This window comes from Adelges cooleyi, unplaced genomic scaffold, assembly GCF_023614345.1.
Source record: "Adelges cooleyi isolate 19-005CV unplaced genomic scaffold, UGA_ACOO_1.1 ACOO_flye_CR_arks_rails_tigmint_CR_PRNA_574, whole genome shotgun sequence".
Lineage (NCBI taxonomy): Eukaryota > Metazoa > Arthropoda > Insecta > Hemiptera > Adelgidae > Adelges > Adelges cooleyi.
This window is the reverse complement of record NW_026096268.1, coordinates 14,082,510-14,110,142: the sequence shown is the minus strand read 5'-3', so window position 1 is coordinate 14,110,142 and position 27,633 is coordinate 14,082,510. Positions and strand designations below refer to the sequence as shown.

The 27,633-nt window shown below is 35.8% G+C and overlaps 1 protein-coding gene across 3 annotated transcripts in view; it reads left to right on the top strand.

Annotated features, from left to right (window-relative positions):
- LOC126843812 (cordon-bleu protein-like 1) overlaps window positions 1-27,633 on the top strand; it is a 100,806-nt gene that overhangs the window by 40,849 nt on the left and 32,324 nt on the right. The window contains exon 1 of one of the 3 annotated variants that reach the window (XM_050581611.1): window positions 1,306-1,731. The exons of the other annotated variants lie outside the window; for them this stretch is intronic. The gene's annotated coding sequence lies outside the window, so the exon portion shown is untranslated. Of the gene's footprint in view, window positions 1-1,305; window positions 1,732-27,633 lie in introns of those variants that run through there. 3 annotated transcript variants of the gene reach the window in all.

The window sequence follows — 27,633 nt, the reverse complement described above, 5'->3', positions numbered from 1 at the left end:
ATAATAAACAAGTACGGTGTAAGTATAAAATGTAATTATTTAATAATTAGGCGACAACTGACAAAAACGTTGACCATTCTGGTACTAGTAAATAAAAAATGTATAATAAAACTCAGTTTTTATCACGGCTCTACACGAACTCCACGTATGCCACGGTCTACTTGGATTGTATCGTTTTCTTCGGTTATTCATTGTTCTGGTGGAAAAAAATAACCCGGATCGAGGTATTTCAACGACAACGACCGTGGCGCGTACCTACGGGTCGGACAGAAGGGCGGAACGACTAATTGACTTTATTATATATATTGTTTTTGACCTTTCGGTATCAGCTATACATGGGTATTCGTTTTTTGATGTGTTCATCTGGGGCGCGGCGACTCGAAAATTACAATAATAATACTATACCGGAGGCCCGGCCATACAATACACGGGACAATACAATAAGGGTAGTTCTTGGTCGGACACGAGTGTTTAGATTTTTGGTATTTTCACCCTGAACGCAACACGTTTGCGCACAAAATACATAGACCCGACTGGTCATTATATATATATTTTTTGAAAACGTAACACGTCTAAGCACTAAATGATAAGATATAAAATGCAATTAGTAGGTATTTGATAAAAAAAAAAAGGTAAAACGGTGTAGTGCTCGGATTTTAGTATGTGTTGAGGGCGGAGAAAAAATTATTTATTTATTTATTCGTGAATTCACATCCACGTGTAATTGACAATATTCCGCTTATGTCCGTGTAGTGTTTTATTGAATATTTCAACACCCGAGGCGTCCAGTTTCAAAACCAGTTAAAAGACATTTTTGAAAACGTGTCTTATTTTTTAGGTAGCCACACTGATTATGATTTATGACCAACTCAAACTGTGTCGGCTGGTTTTAAAATCGCTAATCTTAAGAAATTATATTTTGTTGTTTGTGAACATTTTTAAAAAATCGCTTTTTGGCCGGTTTTGAAAACAGACGCTTCATTTATTGAACTCGTATCGATTTTACATTATGTTCTAAATCTTTATGGTAGTGCCCGACGTGATATGATTTTTGATGGGGGGGGGGGGGCGAAAGCGCTCAAAGGCCAAAAGTCGTGTCCATCATGGGAACATGGAGGCGCAGGTTTTGGAGGCGCACTATTTTATATAGCCGTTGTGGAGGAGAAGGAGATGGCTGCCGGCTACCGGTTGACGAAACGTGCGTGCCGCGATGGATCACAGGCGGGGGAGGGGGGACCGGCGGCTAACTAAAAATGTTCGTTACAAAAACGGTTGCCGCCGCCGTACAAGCAGTCGAACACCGTTCTCTATAGTGATAGCGCGCGCGCGCCATACGTCGTCGGCCCGACCAGTTGTAACGTGCCCAGTTTGTCAGTGTGTGTGTGTGTGTGTGTGTTCGTGATTTATTTTAAATTTCCAAAAAAAAAATTTTAAAAGTAATCTACGGTTTTCGTTTGTCCGGTTGTTATTATCATTTTTTTTTTTTACCCCATTCAATATTATACTAGTCAATATAACGAATTGTGTAGAAAAAACCAAAAAAATAGAAATAACATACCGTTAAACTTACAATAACTACAATTTTTTTTAAGTTTTTTTTCGGGTGTGTTAAGTGCGCGCCTGTGCCAAGCGAACTACAGCGTGACGCGACTTTTTTGTTAACGAATATTGGGATTTCTTAAAAAAAAAAATCATGGATTATGTTTTCATCCAGCCGCGTCGATACTGAAGGTAACATTTGTTCTGACAAAAAGCTTAAAATAACAATATTATCATTATACCCTACTTGGCCGCCTAACGGGTTTTTTCTCAAGTCGTGTGTTTATCGAACGCGTTATAATCATAATAATATAAGTATAAAAATGACAAAATTGATAAGGAACGAACGTGTGACCGGGGCAACCGTGTCAACGTTAATAGATTATAGTCTATAATCTATATACAGATAGATATATTATCTAGATAGATCATAGACTATGATCTAGTAACCTTGCGCCCACGTTACTTGGTTAATATCAACTGCCACTGTATTGGATCGGTAGAAAATTAAAAAAAAAAAACGGTTGCTCGAAGTTCAATTTTATTTTTCGCTACAGTTTGCCTTAAATTTTAAGGTCAAAAATATAGTCCTCTAAATATTATATAGCCGTTATCGCGTGAAACGTGGTTGCACAGTGTTGTGGTTAGTGCCGCCTTTATACGTGCGCAAAATGCCAACAAAGGAAAACCGATCAGCTGATAATACCTTTGATAATACGATCCACCTGGAATACTGATAATGTTGTTTTGGTACTCGAGTTTAGAAAATCACTGTTATTATATTATACGTATACGATATTGTATTTTATCGACTGGCTTTATTTACCTCGTCAACGTTACATTGTTATCAATATTCGATATTCGAGATAACTTAAACCCCCACTCCGGCCCCCTTACACCGCAGAAACATGACGTATTGGTTTTGGTCGTGAAAAATCTCCAATTAACCCTTAATCTATTTTATACACTATTTTAAACAGTGTTTTGATTTTTATTTATAGTTTCTTGTGGATATTAGTTGTTCCAAATGCATCGTTTTCGGTTAAACCACGATAATCCCTAAAAATGTGTAATTTCCGTCGATAATAATTATTGCTCAACAGCTGCTGTCAAATGGGTTTCGCGTAAAATATTGTTCTTCGACATCAATAGCGGTTTTGCCCAGAATTATTAGTTTCTACTTTATCACAAAAAAAAACTTATTTTTACATTTTACGCAGTTGGAATATATGCAGTACACCTGTGCAAATTTCCCGTGTATGCCGAATACATTCATTTATGTTGGTTATTGCTGTTAGAAAACAAAAATAGTGTATTTCTTTGATAATTAAAATCTAATTGTACAGGAAAATCCCAATTATTTATTGAATGCAAGATAAAAATTGAAAAGATCCGCCAAGCCTTGTCTTTGAAAAAAACGATTAGTTTCAGCCGTTTCTACTTTGAGTTGGTTTTGTTGAAAAATCTGAATAAAAAAAAAAAAATTTACATTGGATTTTTTTTTTTGTACAACAGACTTGAATATGCATAGCCGCTTATCGTCACCCATCTACCAATATGTAATCATTGTGCGACATTGGCAACCGATGTTGTTTCATTTAATCACCTTGCACACTTTTGCGTCATCATAAGAAAAAATAATTTCTATATAAAATAAATACTAGAACAAAAAATATTTTAGTACAGTCACAGTAAAAAAACATTTTAAGTAGATATGATTTTAATTTGCTTTGGGCGGCCACTCGTACTGCGAGTTAACGTCCATTAATCTATCCATCTTATTATATCTAATTACGTTAAATACAGTGCGATGATTGTACACGATACTAAATCTAAAACCGTCGACCGCCAACGCATTGTTAGCCGCTTAACTCTGAACTGTTTGTTAACCGAATAATGGTGGGTCACACAAAACTTTATTGATTCCATAAACCGTTTGTGTAGTAACACGATTGGTCTATTAAGAGTTCAAGAAAGTCCAATGAAGTGGTAGTAGCATGCGATCATCTAGCGTTTGTGATAATTTATTTTAATTGGATCTGACCTTGAAATGGAATTCGCATTGTCAAGTTTTATTTTGTATTCTTCTCCTCAAATCTAAATTATTCTGTTTATATACAAATTGTAAAGGGTTATTGGCTCTTTTCATAGATAAACGGTGAACACATTGTAAATGGTAATGCCCTCGACCAGGGCCGGCGTAGACCAATAAGCACCAATTGATGTCTAGGGCTTAGAAGAAAAAATAACTAACTGTGACTATAATAACAAATATGTCTATTAAATTATTACAAAATGTATTATTATTATGACATACGGAAGGCAAGGCACTATCTCAGTGTAGTGCAAGTAAAAACATTTGTTTTTTTTTTCTATACCAAACAACAAATAAAATAAGCTATATCAGTGTTTTTCATTACACTAATGCGCAATACGGTTTAATGAATTGTACGAAATCCTAAGTACAGCTACTACATAATGGTAACATTTCGAATGGGTGAGGCATGTTTTTTTTTTTTTTTTTACGAAGAACTTGGAAGAAATGAAAAAAAACTGTGTAATGGTTGCGCTAATATGTTGGCGCTTTAGTAGTATAATTTGTAGTAATGGGTGGCTGCACGTGGCTGTTGTGGGACCAAAAATAGGCAATTTCTAATTTCGTCGTTACCACTCAAGTCCCCGTATCATCAGAGTAGTTGTGTTAGCCGTAAATCATCATTAGTGTACACACTTTGGGTTTCTTAACAGTCTAAACGCAAACTTACAGGGAAACGAATGGTGGTTCTGTGATGAAAAATTACCCGACGGCAAAGGAGAGGACGCTTCGCAGAGTATTTGGATTTTAATACATTATATTGTGTATATATATATATATATATTTGTAATGGGATACTTCCTACGCGACGCATTGGCCTCTATTGGTTGTTGGACTAACACAAATTAAGCCTTTAATAACACTGATAGTACTTAAAAATTCAAACTATTATTATAATCTCTTTCGACTAAAATACAAAAAAAAAAAATTGACCAAATTTCATCTTTCCACTGCCCTTAAGTCATGTTTTTCGATCTGGTCCTTTACAGAACGGTACTTGGTATACAATGCAAATATTATTATACAATATAAACGTTCTAGTTATGCGAGTAGTGACATTCAATATACCAACGAGTATGGAACTGGTGTAATATAATTTCTAGGATTTTTTTTCCACGTAGCTGAAGTGTTCGCGTATCGCCATACCTGTAGTAGATATATAGAGGTATACGTTTATATTACTATTATTATTGTGTTGCGTTGCTAAATGCAACTAGTACAGTTTTATCAAATTACAGTAAACATAAAATATGTAAATAACGACGATTCCATTCAGGTCAAGACAAGGTGAAATTGTTGTACGGGTATTTTTTGTTACTAAAAAAAAAATATAATAATAATAATAATGTAAGCCACCAATTAATTCGTTAAATTCGGTTTAATGTTTCAAACGTCTCCGCCATAACGTTTGTGTACAAGAATGGTAAAATTCCTCGTGAATAATCTAAAACGATTTCCCCCCCTCAACGCAATATTAATCGAACCCATTATTTTTACAACGCTAGGATAAAGTTAAATGCGTTTGTTTGTCTCATAAAAGTATTCCGAACCCGCTTCACGTTTTCCACAATTAATTATTGCTTTCACTATCCGAAGTGTGTATACGATTTACTTAACGGATCTAGAATTAACTGTGGGGATTACATTTCTTTTTTTTCATTCGTTCTTTCGACCGCTTCCGCATAACAGCGGCCACTGAACGACGTTAAATCCAGAAGTTTTTTTTTTCTTGTACTTTTAGACAAATACAATAGTCTGTACTTATTCATCATTCGATATTTGGTCTAATTACATATTATTTTCATTCGTGTGCCACCATATTGTTGTTTATTGCTATGGGAAATACACAACCAAGGTGGTACACCTTCCTACTAATTGTTTATAAACACACTATTTTCTTCACTATGGAATATTGCTTGTAATTTAAATATTATGCAAGTGTGTGACGAAAATACACGCACACGCGCGAGCAACAGCGTTTAGGTACTCCCAAGTTATTATTATCATTAATTAGTTGACTTCATCTCGCTTGTGTAGGTGTACGTTTACGACCTTGTGTGCTTTAACGCTTGTGTTACTATAATATAATGATCGTGTTTCAATTATCTCTGCGCTATTTTAATGAGGGGTAGATTCGGTTTTCGTGTCCAATCGACAATTATATTATTGTCTATATTTAGTATTAATAGTCCCGTTTGCATTAGCAAAATAGCTGCAAGTTGTTAAGCATCGGCCCAGTGCAAAGTTCCATTTGATTAATGAGTTTTGTTCATCAGACAACGACAACTCATCCGCTGTCCCTATTTGAGGGAAAAAAATACCCAGTAGGTCTTCCTCGTCTCGGCCCAACAAATATTTGGTATTTACCAAAAAAAAATTAGGTGTATGCAGATATAGATATTATTGTCGCGATAAAAACATTATCGAAAATCTTGCCTATACGTTACCCCTTAATAATCTATGCCCATTAGATCCGCTGGCCTTAACGGATTGTTTTTAAGTTGCGGTCCACGATGTACGACGCAGTTTAATTCTTCGGGTAAATACCGTTACGCCGCTTTATGTAATAACACAAATAACAATCTATATGTACCTATGTATAATATAAAAAATGTATACATGCCCAAAGTCGATGGTTATTATCTTTTTTAATGGAGCGTTCAAGTGCGCGGTGTTGCATAAAATCGACCGGTTCCATTAACTCCGGGATATTATACAAAGTGTAAACAAATTGGGGAGTAAAAAAAAATAAGAGCGGTCTTAGTAGAAATATTTCATACAACATAATCGCCTATCAAATGTATTTTCATAACTTTTTAAAAACACATCGGTGTAGGCGACGACGCCCTGAAAAAAAAATTGTTCATTCGAAACGTATTTTTGTTAGGTTAGGTTTCGTTTAATGGGAATTCGATTTTAAAGAAAGCGCTCAATTTGCTAAATTATCGTTATTGAATATAATAATACACCCTAATACACTCGAGTCGGAAACTGCGCCCGAAGGTCCTACTCTGGCCGGAGAAATCGTGGGTACAGCTGTATACTTTGTGTCGTCGTCGATCACACTATTATTATTGTTAATATGTTGTGTACATAATACAATATTGGCCATAACTGACGCCTACACTGGTTTTATAACACAACAATCTACGCCACAAGTCACAAGTATACGTTCTCTCGCCGTCGCTAACACATAAATACGGTTTGATCTCGTCTATATTATTATTATTCTAATACACTTATGGTTCGTGTGAAAACTCTCTTTTTCTATTATTTTATTATTGCTACTTAATACATTCCCAGTGCCGGCGATAAGTAGTTCACGATTTGTATATTAATACTATGTACATAATTCCAACGATGCGAACGACCGCCGCCAAATCGATATGGGTTGTTTATTACACGAGGTTATTAGCATACACCGGCGTTAATTACCGTAGCACGGTAACATGTATTAATATTATTATTATTATTATTATAATAAATTGCGGTTATTACACTGTCGTCGTCGTCGTCGTGGACCGGCTGTGGAAAATAGGGTTTTCGATAAAAAAAACATTAGCCAAATTGACGGCCGATACCTATTGTTAACTCGTATAGAATTTTAACGTTATCCACGGTATTGTATCTGTTTTAATTATTATTATAAACAAATTATAACTACCGCATGACCCGGTTCGATAACACGACCGGAGTACGCCGCCGTTAGTCTATGTGGTCGTTGAGCAACAATGTTAACCGAACCGTTTAATGTTTTTTTCGGATAGCTCGGTCTTGGCCAGTGTAGAAAAAACCACTATAATAGGATGTTTTAGTTTAATAAAAAAAAAAAAACGCGTAAAAAACCATTGGACCGGAATAATACAAATAATATATTATAACGCTCGAATGCAGTCCACTTTCAAAGTGGGATGATATTATTATGAATTATGAAACAAAAGACATAACAGCGAATATCTGGTACTTTGGGTATAGCCCGTCTCTAAAGCCAACTTGACGTGTGTTATCCGTTCAATTCGGTAACAATTGTACGCGGTTTACCTGTATCGTTATACGAGGAGTAATAAAAAATGAGTGACGGAGCCGAATCGCGTCTTGATCATAATATGTATTTGAAAAAAAAAAATGCACCTTGAAAACTTTGGCGTCCGGAAACCTTGAAGACTCGGACCGAGGAAGACGATGATGATGTGAAGATGAATTCCCTATTGTGTTTGACCGCAAAATATGTTTTAAATAGCATTTTATTTTTTTGTGTCCGTCTAAAAAAACTGTGTACGTATAATATAGTGATAGGCATTATAATGTGTGTGTGTGTGTGTACTATATGAAATAACAATAGTGTTCATTCACCTTGTGCCGAAAGCGAGCGTGCGCTCATCTGTGTGTGTGTGTGTCAATGAAAAATAATAAACCTAAAACTCCGTGTGGCCCCGGATAGCGTGTACATATTATTATTGTTATTAGCCGAGTATTATTATTGTATAGAAATGGAATCGGTTAAGTCGGACAAGAGGGGTGTATTAAACCAATGCCAAGAAGCCGAATGCAATGCGCGACCGAGAACACACGTTCGATGCGTTTTATATATTTTTTCAAACGTCTTTGGTTCATATTATATTCTTCTTAGTTCTTCCTCCCATTGCGGCGGCGATGATTGTGCTGTGAAAGGAAATCCGGAAACTGCTTTTATCAATGACCGCGTCGATTCAACAGTGATCGTGACGTGTACACGTACACAGTAGGTATATATAATAGTAATAATAATATTATACTTATGTACATGCTCGGAACACAACATATAGTATGACAACACACACAAACTGGGAAGTATACTAGTATGTACATATACACACACGTCATAGCCGTGGTGGAGTGTGTTGTGCTCTGGCCTAAATCCCGTTTAACGGGTGCGGCGGTTATGTGCACTAAAGTCGTCCGCCAACAACGACACTGTGTATGTGTGTATAATATGTACACCGTCGGTCCGGTAGGGCAACTTCCGGGAAGTATTCGCGTCGCTGGTCTGTACAGTTATATAGTGTTATCTATCCCCGGTGGATCTTGCCACTCCATAACGGAGAGCTCGACGACAACACTGTCAAAAGCCCCCCGGTATTGGCATTCTGTCTGTTCAGGAGAAGGCCGGTTGAAAACCGATAGAAATCACAATCAAAACTTACTTACTGCTGGGTGTCGGGTCGACTGTACCTACATCCGAAGAAAGTAAAATGCACCTGAGCGTCTTGCGACAAGACGATTGCGGTCTAGGTGGTTGCTGCATGGGATGTTTCGAATTGATGTTTGTGCAATCCGGCCGACAACAGTAAAATACTGTAACAGACTGTTAGGAACACCTATGAAAAATGAAACGACCGTGAGATAAACTCAAACAGCTACCGCTAATATACAATGCATGCCGTTATTTTCCTAGTGTAGTGTTATTATTAGAGTGTAGTAATAATTACAACTATAAAGCGAACGTTAATAACAAAACCGGAAATTAATCCGCTACCAAAAAACACTGTATTTAAACGGCATAATATTATAACATTTATAATTTATCACTGATGCTCATTATATAAAGGCTAACGCTTGTAATATTATGACGTATTATGCTATAACAACGTGAAATTAGCTTTTTATTTTACAAATATTTCCAGTACGTGACGTTTTGACAAAAATGAAAAACCAACCGTGTATTTGAGTATCACGTCATAATATCGTATTTGATTTATTAAGTTTGACAAGTATGTATGCATAGATAAGTTCATAATAGAAGTAGATAACATTTTTGTAAACGTGACTGACCAATTTCTGGGTTAATGAGATGTTTTTACATTGCTCACAGTAAAAGATTACTCTCAAATTCCAACTGTGTATAGCCTTCTTCATTTCAAAACACTCAACGTGTAAGTTTCTTTGAACTTATATTTCTGATTAAATACATAATATTCTATATTATTAATTTAGTGGGCGCAAACAAATCGGGCTAAACTAAGGCGAATATTTCAAATAACAAAAAAATGGTAATTAGATACATATAATTTTTTTTTAAATTTTTCATTACTCTTATATAATTATGTGATAACAAGCCATGACTTACTACTTACATGTACACATAATATAATTTGTGTTGTTAAAAACAAATTTTTATCTATGTAATAAAATCGATTTTTTCTTATGCTTTTGAATATTATTTTGTAAAGTAACATTTTTATTATAATGTCTCTCAATGCATTCCATGAATTTAATATACAATTTCTAAGAAACATCGGACACTAATTAATTCATTGAAGTTTATACGGAATATACCTTCGGGGTTGACCCACTTTTTATTTTTTTTTGTAAAAAGATCAAAAGTTCCGTGGAAAATAAACCCTTAAAGTAATAATAACGTGACCAAAAAAAAAAACCAGAAGTTTGCCATTTTTTTCCAACGGGCTTTAGTTGAACAATTCCAAGTCTTTTTCTTTATACATTTTAGCTTTGGGGGAAGTCTTTGGGGCAATTGGACGGTTTTTGTCAGAGACATAACGGTTACTCGCGGGCGTTTGGTCGGTATTGATTTGGTGGTTCTTTTGCATACACAAGTAAACATTGTTAGCTGACCCGAAGTGTGCAGGAGTGGGGAGATCGTGTGGCGGGTAATATTTGTCCGGCGTCGAGCACGTTCTTAATTAAAATGGAAATTGAGAACGCTATAAAGAAGTGAAGGGGTCGAGGGGGAGGGGACGATAGAAAAGGGGAATAGCTGCACGCGATGTCCACCGACGACCGGTCGGCTGAAGTGTTGACGACCTTCCTAAGAACGCGAAAACCACACTCATACAACATCACGACCGCGATTAAAAACATACATAATATATAATTTAAACCCATTTCATACCTTTCGCGCGGTTATTGCAATATTTTTAACGATAAGAACGAAAATTACGGTTGAGTAAGAGAGTTAACGCGGCATAAAAAACAAAACAAAAAATACAGCATAAACCAATCGTACAAAGAGTTCAAAGCGGCGGTTTAAAAGCAGTCGCCGGTTAATGGGCAATAATAAAATTAGCCCGTGATCAACCGAGAACGTTAAAACGCTTCTGTAGTTCATAGGAAGTATTATAATTAGAGAGAGGGTCCACTTTATGCAGCTCAAAGGGGTTAAAAATTGTGGACGACTGAAAATTGATTTCGAGTAGGTATTTGAGCGTATTTCAGAGATTAGAGAATATTTTGCGTAATTCATGTGCATAACAATTGTAAAAAAATCATATTTCTTGTTGTTTTTATTAAATGTGTATTCATTTTAAAATAGGCTAAATTAATTATACCAATAAAATGGTGAGCAATAATAATAGTTAATATTATTCAAAAAATTATGTTGACATTAGTATATAATATATACTAATATTATGTTGTTTTAGTACTAATAGTTTTTATGCTAATATATACTAATATTATGCTGTTTTAGTACTAATATTTTTTATACTAATATATACTAATATTATGTTATTTAGTTATAAATGTTCTGATATTTAGATAGATTGCAATTAATATTACAGTTAAACATTTGATTACATGTATATATTTCAGGAACAAAATGTTTTTTTCTAATTTGAATTTATTACCTCTCAAAGAAATTATATGCAATTATATATTTTTTTCTTTGATGTAAATGTGTTGTTTCAATTGAATAATTGACAAATATGTATTTGTTAGTTTTATGCAGCTCAACGGTGGTAAAAAATTTAGACAATTTATTGATCTAAGATTATTTTAAGGATTGAGCTTTTTTGTAAATTATTTTACCGGTTTTTAATGGAGTATGTTTTAAGATTTTATTAGTGCATGGCAGCACCGTATTTGAACTTTTTATACGTTAAAAATAATAATAAACCAAGCAAGTAGTCATCTGATGTAAGTAACAAAGTTTTGCGTTCAACCGGTTACTTGGGAGTGAATCTAATCGTTACCGCCAAACCAGCGACTGCTTCGTTCGACCCGACTAGCGTACACTACTTCTTAATGTACCAGGGTTTTTATATTGGGTTTGATTTTTTTTATCCTATAAGCGTGAACATAATAACGTGTCCACGTAAAGTCTATAATATATTTTTGACAAAAGAACTGGCCTTTTTTTCAATTCCATAATATATTCTTTAACGGAGGTTGGCCGCGTGTCGTCGAACTTCCGGATAAATTCAATTTTACGGTTCAACGGAAGTAAAAAAAGTAAATCTGTACATTTAAAAAAATTCCTCCAACGCGTGTCGCGAAATATAACAATATTATCCAAAAAAAAAAAAACACTAGAATATAACTGTCTGTTGGCCGAAGTTTTTTTTGTCTATAATACAACTTTTTTTTTATAGCGTCTCGAATTCAATTTGTGTCGCGTCTTCCTTTTATTGTTTAAAATATTGATTGAAACAAATATATTTTTCGTTATCATAATATTTCATCTTATTTAAGTTCACCTAAAACGTATAGTATAGTACAGTTGTATAAAAAATGCAACTAAGCAATGAGTATACAAAATATTATTATTTAATTGTATAAAAATTCAATTTTTACATCATAGTTAAACCAATACTTACCATTTTATGTGACTACATAAAATGTACCTACATTTACAAATTAATTCAAACCGCTATAATATTATGTTTAGGTATATCAATTGTCATGTGTGTTCCTAGCTGTCGTACGACGGTTGTCGCCTGCTTAAATCCAACAATATCGATAACATAATATTTACAAAATAAAACTTAACACTGTCGTTTCGAATATTATCTTTCGACGAAGACTTATACATGTTTGGCATTTAAAATGATTACAACACTAACGGCGATGGATCAATGCCAACTACATTAACATTATAGTCGTTAAATTTTAGGGATACCTATAGAGTGTATAGGCTGTTAAAGTCTATCGCGGCAACGATAATAATATTATAAATGTGTTTTTTTTTTTTTTTGTGTTGTGTCTTACATTAAATTTGAAAATAACGTCATTTCGATTCGAAGATATTTCATTACAACACATCGCACAATACACAACGCTCTATGAGAATATTATATAAATGGTCAACAATAATATGAAAAACGTTTAAAAACCACTGAAACAACCAAATATAGGATGCGCATTATAAGAGCCACTGTCCGCTTTACGTAACGCGATTCAAGTTTTTTAATATTGCCAATTTAAGCGACTGCAATCTATTATATTATTATGAACGGGGCCGGGGCTGAACAGCTATAGACACTGGGCCCAGGGCCTAGGAGTAAAATGTACAGGACTTGCGACATGACCCGGACAAATAGAAAATGTGTTTACAATATGATAATGACATTCGGAGGCGAGGCCCTATATAGTTATTAGTGTAGTATTTCTTTTTCATACCAAAAATAATAACTACATCAGTCTTATTTCGTTAAATTAATGCACGTTGTGTTACGTCAAGTAGTGAGTAAATTATATTATTATAACAATATCTGTGCCTAACGACAAGTTTTTTTTGTTATAAAACGAAAATAGAAATCAATCGTGTAGGTTGGGTTTGTTATAAAAATCTGCGACTTACAATATTGTTGGGTCTAGCGGTGTCTGCGAATTGTTTAATCCAACCCATGTGTAATAAACTGTAAGTCAAAATTGATTCGCTGGCGGGCTCAAAAGAGGTTGAATGACCGCTAATATAAGATAGAGATTTTGTAAAATCAAAAATTTACCAGGGGAAGATAATACACGGTTTCCGTCTGGACCGAGTAAACGACTCCCGCGGGAACACGACCTTCCGAGAAACGCGTAAGTGTCCCGGTTAAGCAGGTATTTTGGGAAATAAAGAAAACCAAATTACTGATGTCGGCATCACGTCTTGCTGTTCTATTTTCCGTTAACGTTATTATAAAGTCCAAACCGGCTCTGCTGTGTGCGTTGGCTATACGCGTCACATCTAGATTAACTTTTTACTATACATTAATTTCTGATACTTGGCCAATTCAACTCCATCGCGTTGACTTCTAGCCGTGTTTGCGGTTTTTTTACCGAGTTTATGTAATGATATGTCATCTTAAAAATCATGATTTTTACTATAAAATATAGTTTGAACAACAAACGTTTGTTATGTAATTAATGTTTTACCTTACAAATGAATTATATTTTTTTTAAAAATGGTACATACTTTTGAATACCCGACCGGCCGGCCGGCCGACCGATTTTGCTGAATACCAGTTGCGGTCATAATATATACGGCGTGCGTTTATTTGTATGTTATAATATTTGTGTTGATTTTTTTTCCAGTAGCTGTACTGGTTTACCTATCGACGGGAAATGTCAACGAGACATTATTATTACAGTAACATTACAATATTTACGCAACGGTTACCGCGGTTGTTCCCATTTAAAGTATCTCTAGACGTTATCGTTTAGCGCCTAAAGTTAGTGTTCCTTCAGATATTTGTGTTTAACTACATTATCGGTGTGTAACTCATACCGTCGTAGTAACTCGATCTATAATACCACAGTAAACAATTATCGTTCGTTATTATACAATCCGACGATAATATTATTGTTATTATTACTTTGTACGATGCCTTTGAGGTGGTGCTGTGAGCTCGGGTGGTTAATTGGAAACTGGGAAAGATGAATTATCCTGGCGCCCTTTGACGCGATATAGTAATAACGATAATAATCACGGGTAATATAATATGCGACTTGTGTTTTAGGGTTGTGCGCGTAAAAGCCTTTTGGCGAAATTAAACCTGGATGTAGTTCCGGACGAGGATGCTGCTGCTACCCTTGCGGATCAGCGTACACTGTGTTTATTATTGTCATTGTTGCTAAACTGTGTCAGCGTATAGGTAGGTTAACTGGTAGATAGGTACGCGACACCGAAATCAACGTCACGTCTAGTTAGATTCGGTCGAAATAATTGGGTTTTAAGTTTTAACCCCTACGCGGTGTGTATCTATCTGTATGCTCGTTATACGTGTACGGCGAGCACATTAATCGTACAACGTGTCAGTGACGAACGCATTTACCCGAATTTGAATATATATGCATAATAAATCATTAGGTATACCTACATTGTATATTTGAGACGGTTAATTTTTTGGTTTGTTACTCGTTTTGTACAGAATATATGGTATATCGAACTGATCAATAAGAAAATGTACACAATAAGCGACAATGATGAACGAGAAATAGTAAAAAATTAAGCAAATTCTCGGGAAGAGCTTTTTTTTTATTTCTGTGATTATGTATGTCGGTTATACGTATCGATTGGTGGCATTTTAAGTACCCGTGAAAGGATGTTTTTTTATACACATTTGTATTGAGACTGTTTTTTTTTTTTTGAATATCCAAACAGTTAAAAATGTTCAATGACACTATCGAGCGCCTATAATGTACCACAAGTTAAAATTACCATTGAGTATTTTATCGGTCAAGGTGTTTATCATTAGATTGGTCGGTGGTCACTGATCAGAGATTGGATTCGGGTTAATTTGGGAAAAAAGTTGTGAGATGAATAAAGATCTCACGTCAGAGCGGTGTAAGGGCGGAACAGTGCTTTAACAGTTTCCGGCATTCAAATCCGGACCCTCAAACAATGGTGGACCAAAAAAAAAAAATAATTAGCAAAAAAAAGGAAAAATAAACAAAAATAAAAACTCCTTTGTTGTAAGTGAAGCTTCGTGTTTAATATGCATACTTATAATGGCCATTAGATACAAACAATGACTTGCAAAAAAAACAAAATCTTAGGAAAACTGTTTGATAACCCGATTACAACGGTTGGTTATTTATTCGCCATAGTAAACGCCACCGCCGGAGAAGGTTAAGCACTTGAAAATTAGGTTTTTTTTTTTGTTTTAAACAAAATAAAGGAGATGCGCTGATCGTGCCGAATATTCATTACGATCATCGTATCGTTGAAACGCGATCATGTGTTTTTTTTTATGTGTCTTCCTCTTTCAAATTACGTCGAACTCGTTATTATATATATTTTTTTTTCACGTCATTGTGTTTATTTCAAGGTTACCTTAAATTGTAAAATAAGTAATGAAACTGCTTCGGGCTTAAAAAAAAAAAACACATCAGTGCGCGGTCGAGTGACGCGTTGTTGACGTTTCGGCTTGGACGGACGACCGAATTCGCTCAGAAATTAGATTTTTCTTTATAGGCCAGTGGCGACCAGGAAAATTAATTTTCGGAAGAAAAAAAAATGAACAATTAATTTCACTCAGTTTCGAAACAATGCGTTATATATAAAATATACATTATAACATGATTATGATATGGTGTTCAAGGTTTCACAGAGAGAGAGAGAGAGAGAGAGAAACACACTAAAACTATAATATGTATAAACGCGACGCGGAGTATATCGAGTCACTGTTTTTTTATTATTATTATTATTTATTGTTATTTGGGTCTTGTCCGTGATGGCTTATACATACATAGGTATAATATATTATATAGTTCTTTACAATACAATAATGACGATAATGATAATGATAAAGCGGGGCGCAATATAGCCGTTGCCGATGACTGGGCGAAACGGCGGCGACTCCTGTCGGTCGACCGACCAGCGGTAGCAGCGGCAAATGACCGGAACAAGCCGCCGCTATGTACTTCAATAGAGACGTGAGGCTTCTTGCTGCGGTTTATTGTGTATATATATATATACATAAGTACAATACTATATAGGAGGGCACGTCCGAGTGTCTGTGTGGACTGTGGTGACAACAAAAGATCCGGCCGGTAAGGTACGAAACACGGTATCTAGGACAAGGCAGTCCAAACCCTCATTATTATTATTATTAAACCGTCCCGATAGAATTAGTCGACCGTTTTCCATTTATACCCATGTACCGCGAATACCGTCAAATTAAATGGGGTAAAAAAAAATTGTCGACTTAATTACTATTGCGAATCGCGGTCAGTCGTTTTCGTACGCGGAGACGGTGCCGGCTTACTGTTATCTAGGTGACGGATTCTTAACGACACCATCGACCTTCAGCATAACATGGAAACGAAAAAATTGAGAAATTCAAGAAAAATTGCTACAGATCAAAATAAAAATTATGCTCGACGAATTTAATTTTGGATTTTCGCTTTCTTTATCATTTGGTCAATTGAATATTAATTGCCAAGCGTCTAGCCAATAATTAAGTATAAAAATATGGGTGTCCGAACCTGATGACAGGCCTGTTTATCATTGAAATATGCACTCACTTGGAGTGCACGCAAACAAACCCTAATCGAAAAATAAATAAGTTGGTCTGGTGTTTTTTGATTTTTGCAAGCATATTACACTTTGTATGATTATGGCGCAGATAAACCTACACGTTGCTGACTGTGAGCTATCACGTAGATCGGAAGGACCATTAATGAGTAATCTTAGTTGGAATTTAAAAGCGGCCAATAAGAAATACGGACATAAAAAATGATTATTACAATAATCGGATGGGTTGGCCGCGAACGACTTCCATATCGGTCCATGCCAATTGCCCCCACGCAGTGTATTGACTTGTTGGGCGCGGAAACGACGCAATTTTTTGCACAAATCTTTACCGTAAACTTAGAAAATTAGATTTTGTTATCGCCGGGGGATATTTTTTTTTTGTTGTTTTGCCCACAACCCGGTATGTAAATCTAACGACGGTCGTGTTCAAGGTGAAAATGTATACTTATTTTCGAGGCGCGTGGGAAGAGTTTACTATTGCCGGCGACGGCGCATTGTTATTATGCTCGTGCGCTTTTTAAATTAATTTTTTTGTCAATAAAAAACTATAATAACGCGAATATCCGAATTTATTACGGCGTAGTAACGATTGAACGTATGGAGTATGAAGTGTGCAACGCTATCTTTTATACAATCAACATTTTCTGACGACACGAAAGCTATACTGGACGAAAGTCAAAACGTTCATTACAAAAATACACTCTGTGACAAAATATTATGACGAGCGTCGTTCACCGACCATTATAAGATAACCTGAAATGTCCGCAACATTAGACTTGCACCCAGAACTGGTATCGGCAACGGCACTGTTATACCAGTTTATATTTATTTATATATCGACAAGTTCAACATCTCGTAACGTTTAATCTACAAACGTTAATCGCGCGTATAAAAAATAGTCATCCGTCGTTTTTCAATCATTCATTACCATCATACGCGTTTGATCTCGCCTTAAAAATTATATATACCCGTGTAGATTGAATTTGATTACTCAAAAAGCAACACTGACGGTCGTTCTGGGCTTTTCGTGCGCTGCAGAGTAGAAAATCGTATTTCGTCGACTGCACATACATATGTAGGTACGACGCTTCACCGACAGCTGTAAGTCAATATAATATATTTTGCTAATTACCAACGTCGCGTGAACCGGCCCTCGGTTGGTCGACTAATTTGCCTGTATCAATAATTTACATTACACGAGAGAGTATATAGGTTCGTCTACACACAACGCCGTCGTCGGTGTCGAGGTCTCTATTAGAGAATTTTCAAGAGTCCCGGCGTGCAAGTGGATCGAAGTCAAGGACGACGGAAGGGCAAATGACGTCTGAAAATCTAAGCTAAGAAAATATGATAACAACGCCGGTAGTGGTTGGCGGCTCAAGCCGGTCTGAATAATATATAATACAACATACATATTATATACTATACGTTATTATGTACAAGGTATTTCTTTTGATTTTTTTTTTCCTCTACGACAGACGTCCATCCTTTTGTTTTTTTACTGTATATCAATCGTTTCGCCGGTACCTCCGTCACGTCAGACGTGCCTTCTTCGTTCAGCAGGAGCAGACACCAGTAATTACCGGTCCATTGTTTCGGCGAAAAAGAACTTTCTGACCGGTCAGAATGGTGTGTTGCAAAAAAAAAAAAAAAATAGAAGCAAGATGTTATAACAGCTAGTATAATAAAGATATCGATAAACCTCGACTGCTCCTGCCGCCAGCCATCGACCGAATACAAATGATAGTACCTACCCGTGGGAACGTATGAGCACAGGAACATAAACAATTCGAACTGGGCCCTGATCAAATTGTGATTTATATTCAAGTGTTTACAGTCGGATTGAAAGAAAGAAACATCTTCCACAATCGTTACATTTTATTATGGTACGCGATATGTGTCAACTAGTATAGGTATATTTGAAAAATTAGTAAAAACTTATACTTAGAATCTTTTCGGCAAACCAATGTTTGAAGTTTTCGTTTTCCGCAAGACCGGTTTAGGACTCGAGTTGCTGTACTTAAAGAGTGGTGGTTCAGTATAAAGGAACTATCAACGCAACGAGGTATGTTTTACAACATTACGAGGTAAAGCTGCTCGGCATTAAAAAAATTACTATACCTACACTTAATACTCGCGTTATTAAAACGACTAAACACATTGTACGACTTTGGAAAGGATCGCTCAACAAGTTATTATGCATTCGATGTGTCCGTCTCACTTTAATAGCTGAACTCATTTGCGCTGTAATGATGAAAAATGTGTGTTTTTTTTCCCGAAGTAAAAACATAGTATTGTGCCACAACACAAAAGTAGTTTACAACTACAACTATGGTAATCGTTATCGAATAAAAATATTACTCTGGTTGCATTAGACTACCAAGTGTATTTTTAACTATATAGCTACAATTACCTATACTATAGCTACTATAGCTATAATTACCTACCCACAACTGCGAAACAATTAAATTTCACGTTATGTTCGATGGCAATTAAGTTTTTATGATACTACCTATATTATGTTTTATTATTATTAACACGTGTTGGCGGTCGTAGAATTTAGTTTGTCGACAGGCCATCGGTGGTTTCGTTTATACACAAAAACTTTAGGTTTTTGGATTGTGCTTGAACGCTTTTATGGTAAAACTAGTGAACACAACATATACGTAGAGTATCAGCTCTTAAAACGACTACAGTGGCATGTTATAGGACGCACTGTGTTTAATATTCAATCGATTCGTGTACAAACACATTTTGAAATGGAAAACTTTTTTAAAGCTTTGCGTTTCGCCGATAAAACGACCATTGTTGGCCTATTGTATGTTTGTTTTCTTATCGATTTCAAGCGTTTATTTATTTATTATGCGGTACTAATGATGATTTCTGACATCATTAGACTCGTAGCGACCGACGACCGAAACGATTGTTGTCGCTTAAATGACAGATATTAAGTTTATAACGACGATACCATTGTGTGACGGTTGCGAGCCATCTTTGGCTCATCGCCCACCAACCGCGGTCGACGTTAACCGAAGGAAGTATTGTTGTTTTTTTTTTCAAGGGGGAGGAAATTTATTTATGTAAATAATTTCATCGTTTTGCACTAAAAGCGTTATCGAAAGAAATTTGACCGCAACTATTTACTTGGTGAATCGCTGCCAATAATCGTCTGAGCAGATTTAACATCATTTTTGTTCGATTCGAGTTTCTGCAGTTTATCGACTCGTGCTGTACCCTACAAATGGGTTTTGTTGGAAATAAAAATAAAAAAACTTCGGTAATCGCACCTTCCATGTGTTGTATTGACTATTGAATGTGTTGGCTGTCTCTCAAGTATAACACCTGCACGTATACTAGACGTTTTAATCCTTTTGACTAGAAGAAAACGCCGTGTCTCGCGACTCGCTCGGGCAAATGACAACTTAATCGAGTCGATTAAGTGAACGCGGCTGCGGATAGAGATACTAAATGTATTGACATAACGCCGCTACATCCAAGTATAATAATAATAATCGTTGCCGTTGTTACGACACATCCGAGTGTATACACAGAAACCTGTTGGTGCGGCACAACTCGTATTTGTCGCTTTAGTATCGTTTTCGAATATCGACGACGGTGTTTTCATGATTTTATAACTCTATCAATATCAATGTCGTTTACCTGCGCTAGTCGGCCACTCGCACGTGCTTCTTCCCATTATCCTAATGTTTAAAACGACCGCTCGCCAAATGCTCCATCTACAGTACTATCCGATTCTCGGACAAACGCCGCGCCGTTCAGCGAATAATATACTTATAATATACTTACCTATAATATACTACTATAATATACTGTACCCGACGTACGAACATGGCCGGTAGGTTAGGTTGGGTTAGGTTAACCTAATCGGTAAGTACAGTGCACGGCAAATGGAAACATCATAACTCGAAAACTACTGCGGTTCTCAAAGGAAACGGTTACCTACCTCGCGGCGTACCATATGCAATGCACAATGCGCATACACATTACATTAAACTGGTGCCAGTGGCGTAAACACCGGTTTGTTTATCGGTTCGAAGGGTGCCGGTAATGTAAGACAGGCGGCTCGGCTGTTGTATAAGATATCCGCCCGGTGCGATACACGTCATGGGTAATTTTTTTTCACGCCAAGATATTGCGCAATTTTCGTCCGCTTTTGGAGATTCGAATGGTTAAGCCCCTTGAGCAACTCCTCGAAGAAGACGGTTACGGCGGTGGTCTCTCGTCGAATGCCGCGGTAGAGTAAGAGTCTGACGACAGCAACAACGACCAACAGTGTGTTTGTGTACACATACTTCATTACGTTTACACCCGGCTACAATAGACAACAAAAACTTCTCGTTAGCAACCGCGAGTGATGACCACGGTGAGTGCCCAAATACAATGCCCGTCTTCGCTATTCCGTTTATGTCGGCGATTTTGTAATATTAATGTATTGTTGACGGCGTGTGGTGTTTGGACGTGAGACGAACTCCAATTTGTGTATAATATCACGGTGTGTACGAAAAATCATCGAAACTACACAAATCTAGAAGATTGAGTGAGATAACAAACAAACAAAAACACCTATGGATCTTATACAGGATCATACGCATGCACATCACAATCGAGTTCTTCACTATTCCCTATAGATAGCCTCGATGAAACTATTTTACGTTAAAAGGTACTGTTGAGGTGGACGTTGGAACTGCTTGGCTACCCCGAAAATTATCGATTAAAAATAAAATAAAGCCATCTGCGTTTATATTGAAACGTCCAATGTCCATTGTCTATATAATAAATGATACTGTTATAGCCAATCTTAAATATAGATCCTCCGAAAGTGTGAAAATGTCTAATCATTTTATCTTCAGTGACAAGTATTAGACAAGCAAAAAAAAATTAGTCGAATCCTAGAAACGCGTTTTTTTTTTACTTTGTATTTTATCGTGGTATCACTTTATCACTTATAAAAAAAATGTGCTCAGAGAATATCTTAAGATTTTGTCGTTGTTTCAAGAATATTCCCCTGTAATATGTTCTCTTTGACATTTTTTTTTCTATAACTGATGTTGCGCTTACAACCATTTCGAATAGTCTATAAAATATTTACTCAGGAAAAATCGAAATTGTGATTAAAATTCATTTTTTTTTACACGTTTTTTATTACCAAGGTTTGATCGTTTAATTCAAACGGTATTTCATGTAAATGAAAAATTAAAGTTCAACAAACCTAGCCGTTCCTATAACATTTTAAATGAATACTTAATACTCGACTTGAGCCGATTGGAGTAAATAACTATACAAACATAAATGAAAAATATTATTTATTCAAAACAAGTCAATATATTTTGAATGAACGATATTAGTATGAGTTTGGCGGAGGTATCAATTTAAATTTCAAATTTTAATAGTTTTGCCAAAAAAAAAACCGTAATCAACTTTGGAGCAGAAATGTAATCAAAATTATTCATATTTTCGGAAGAATTAACGATTTATGTAAAAACCCAAACATGAATACTTTGTTTATTCGACGGGTTGTATACATTTTTTTTAATTTTTTACTGTTGAGTGGATGAAATGTACTTGACCCGCCAGACGATTTTCCCATTTTTTTTTTGTTATTAAACTTTTGTAATTGCTCGGAAAAAGCGATTAATAAATGGAACACTAAACTGTATTACTGCTAAATTTTTTACTTTGCCACTATAAATTGTTGTCGCTGTACTTTTTGATAGTAAAACGTACACCGTCACCAACCCATTTTAGCGTTGACAAAAAACAAAACGGTCGATAAAACTCTTTAGTCGTTAAATATTATTTTTTTGCGAGTATAAAATAAAAACTGATTACTGACGAATGAGAAACTATGGAACTGTTGACAATTTTCTTTCTCCGTCTCCGCTGGGTTATGCTCGTTTTGGTGCTAAAAGTTAAAACCATTCATAATGGGTACATTATAGAAATGAAAAAAAAAATAAAAACACCAGTTACTTAATAGGAGATAATTGGTGTATATTTTAAGTGTATCCGCCTATTCACCAATTACAATAATAAAAACGAGAAATATTTCTGAACTCGCGTCGAGGGCGTTGCTATTTTTCTAATACACATTCGATCAGTATTTCTTCTTGCATTTCCAAATGATTTAGATTTTATCTACCATCTTTGAATAGTATGAATATCCATCAATTTAACATAACCTAACTTATAGCCGTTCCTATATGTGACACTGGCGGGTTTTATCGTCTATTTGATTATAACAGTGCACACAACTAACTGACTGCCTGTGTTTTTATTAATTATTGATCTGTGATATAAGCTCAAAACGAGATCCCAACGGTCGGCACCAAGTCTACACGAAATAGATACCACATGTTGATTGTACGCGAAACCGATATTATGATGCTCTACAAATTTTACGACCGAGCTTTGTGCCTTGAGAAAACCTGTAGAGCAACAGTTATATAATAATAATCGTGTTGTGTGTGCAATTTTTACTGACGTACCGGGTCTGTATTTAAGCTATGTTTTCTGCTTAGTTATAAATAAATATTTTTATGCATAATATCCACGCGTCGTCGAGTATTTTGTTCTCTATAACCCGTTCGTCGGTGTCGTAATGATCACAATAATACTATTCCCTTGTCGATATCCGTCGCCGTTTCGGTATGCCATAGTGTGTGTACCTATAATATATATATATATATACATGTGGATGTACGCTTGTCAGCATGTTATTAAACGAAGGTATGTTTATTTTTTTTGTTTCAGGTAAGTGAACCGTAACGTATGCGCTGCGTACTGCACCCGGACCAGTCCATTACATCGTTATTATTGACACGCCGTCCGAGGTAAAAAGGGAGAGACGAGCACGTGTCCCCCCGAGAGCCGTCATTCCTATATTAGGCTTAATTTATTTTCCTGGGGAAAGCTCTACGCAAATAGTGCTGCGGGTGTGACGAGATTCCTGTAAAGAGTTTAACGTCCCGAGGATTATTGTTAATCCTCGAAATTAGTTTTCGCTAACCAATCGTTGACCCGAAAGAAGCACGTCCCAAGTTTTAGACGATAATCGCTATTGCTGTGACGAATCCTTAAAGAATAATAAATATCATACTTAAAAAACAAACACATCAAGTCAATTTACTTTCTTAAATCGCACTCTCTGCTCTCAAAATTTAACGACCAATCGTCCAAACTAGGAAATCGTTCTCAAGTCTCTAACCGCGGACCACACAATGCGTAACGCAATTGATGATAAATAAAATATTATAACACCGTAACTCGACTGCCGAGGGCCTTTTTCCGACGACCGTCATTAAGTCGAAAGTTCCGTTTTTCTGATATCACCGATACACACGGTTTTCTCCAGTCACACGGCGACGGTTAATTTATCCTAAGACACGTTTTACGCCGTACCGACTAATAGTAATAATCCGTTTTCCTGAAAACTCTTCACCATACAAACGTTAATCAAGCTGATAACCGCTCATAGTATACACATTCACATATGTAACTTTTATGAAATGATATATTCTAAGCCTTATAACACACCGATGTACACACACACACACTGGTATGGATACACGTAAGTCGGTCACAGTAACAGTAATCTTATTGCTCTTCCTTAGCACACACAAACACGCATGTGTATTAATCTAATCACGGTGGTAATGTGACGTTGCGTTAGTAGATGTGATTATTTTTTTTGCGAAATGTTCTTCTTTTAAAATGTCGCGTGAACGACCACACACGTTTGTACTTTCGACAGGCGGATATTGCAATATTCCAATGATCGTTTTGGCCACCGAGCGTTTCGATAAAACAAAATATCAGCCACAGAATAAACAGAAGGAAATCTTAGATGTTATCAAAAAACGATCAGACATATTAAGATATAGGCAGTGGTGCCAGATATATCAGTTTTTTTAAAAAAATTTCTGTGATTCGTGGCTACACTGTTCACCTATTAAATATCGTCGTCCACCTACAACAATGTTTAGCCGGAATGAACGAAAAATGAGAATTTTCCTACACTTGGCACTGAGCATTTCTCGATCATTTTCAAGATGTCGGACAAGATTTTATCTCGTCCCATAATAGAGCCCGTGTAAAAATGTTATAGTTTCTTTTCTATTTATTCCGTGTGCCAGCGATAAGCATATCCGAAATCAGTATTTCGAAGGCCTCGTAGAGCTGGAGTTGTGTTTGGCTTGTAAACGCAGTTGATCTACTACCGTCGTCTACTGGTCAATGGATTCCATTTAATCACGACCGTCGCCTCTGTGTGCGTTTGACAGATCATTTATTCAATAACCGCGCGCTAGCCGAGGTAATAAATTCTCGGGTGATTTAATTTTTATAACGCGTCCTTCGACCGTAATAAAAATAATTACTGCTATAATACATTGCATTGTCAACAGAACGCAATACGTGAAATCATGATGCGTCCGCGTGCCCTTGAGCCATTATCGGGTTTGTTTAAGTCCAGGCACGGTTTGAACGATCGAAAACGTCACTGTTGGAATATCTAAAGTAGATGGACTGACAAAATATTATCACATCATTTGGAAATTGCTTTATTTTTACTTAACTTTACATCGAACGAGACAATATAACAAATGGGCTATTAAATGAATAAAAGCCAAATGAGTATCATGTTCCATACTTGCTGTATTGTAATAATACTTTTTTTTATGATATATTTGTTATGGATCTTATTTTGTACTCCACAAATGGAAAACGAAGGGTGGAAGGCTAACGACTTCCGTGGATCCACGATACTGGTATTGTTTCCACTACTCAAAAGTGAAAATATTGCACTAGACTTGGATAAAGTCATCCCATTACATGTCTAGTTTCCTGCAAGACGGATATAAATTTGCCGCGCCCGTATAGTACATGCCGGAAACTACATTTATTAATTGGAGAAACCATATCATCTCCTAGTCCACGTCGCGCTCGTGGTAGAACACATATAGTGCTCGACAAGAGAACTTTCACGTTAAATCACAAGATGCAGTAAAAGTTGTACTGAGCCCCATATAACTACTTTAGTTAATTATATGCCGAACTGTTATTTAATTCACAATAAAAAAAACATTTCTATGAAACACCTAGTAACTTATTGTAAAAAAAAATAAATTGGATAGTTTTACATAATTTGTCCGAGTGCTCTCAATGAAATCAACAGCTGTTAACAATATAATAAAATAACGTTAAAAAACATTTATTTTCAAAAGCCCGTCGAAAATACTTGGTTTTTGGTGAACCAAAAAGAGCGCAACAAATAATATTGTTCAAAGCCACATTGTGTGTGTCGATATTTTGTATTATTATTGTACATACTTTATGCAGGAATTTTAACGGTGTATTGATTTTCATATTTTATTCACGATTCATGAACGACCGTCAAATATAATTTCAAGTTTTCAGTCGATATTACCGAACAGAAATCGTGCACAAAATAGATAACATTGTTGGGTCATGCAATTCTGACCATTTCTCTTTTCACTGTATTTTATCTACCCTACAAAATTAAGACACCCCAATATTTCACTCGCTAGTTATAAGGTTTGAGTTATTATTTTAAAGCGATCAACCTCGTCCTATCTATTACTCCATATAGAACCTAAAGATTGTTTTGTATTATTATTTGCGAATATCAAACTCTAGACAATAGACTCTAGACCTATCTATAAATATTACTAATAGTTTTTTTTTTTGCACAATACGGCTTCTTCTGTATAATATAATCCGTGAGATAGACGACGATACAAATGTTTAAGTCGACAAGCCCAACATTGCAAGTGCTTCGGGATTAACAATTACCAATGGACTCTGGACGTGTATTAGCTTGAATCAATCAATACCTACACTCGTTGTTGAGGTCAACGTCTTTATTTATTGTCTTGTTAATTTTCACGTGACGTTAAGCAGAAACAAGTATTTCCTATGTATATTCTGTTCGTCTCGAAAATTTAAGAATTTCGGTATCAATTTTATGTGTATATATTTTTAACGGACAAACGTTAGACTTTTTAACGCTTGCCGTATTTCTTTGGGTTGACATTAAAATTTAAAAAACTAGGTTTGCCGAAAAAAAAGTCGTTCCATGTTAATTTGTTTTAATTTAACTTGCGTTTTTTTTTTGCGTACACGTTAAATTATCATTTGTGATACTCAATGCGTGTATAAAAACAAATAAGAGCAAATCAAATAAATATCAACAAAAAAAAACATGAGTTCCCACGACCCGTGAGCTCTCGCTGTGGTTTGTGTCGATATCTTCGATTGAAGAAAGTTGCTAGTCTTGTGCGAAGGAAAAAAATCAAACAAATCTCCCTTTCTTTGGAAACGCAGCTAAATCAAACACCGGTCGACTTTCATTGTGCAGTGTGCTATTGTTAAATCCGCTTGTGTGGCGTGTACAGAGAAGCAAAATAATTTGTCGATGTACCTAATATATATATATATACATACCTATGTCAAGTCCTCCGGTAGTATTATACATTGTAATGCGGCATATACGAGTCGTCTAAAGTGAATCAAGTTCAAACGTAATACAGTTGGTGTAAAACTGTGTACAATTAATTTGTGTGTGCCTACTGCCTGCTGTTGTTCAAACCTTAGCCCAACAATAAAAAAAATTTTAAAGTTGCGCATACGTTATTAATAAAAAAAAACTGACGAATCGTGTTCTGTTCGGATCCGTGCAATGCAGATTTATTTACATCAGTGATTTTGATTAATGTCATTGCTG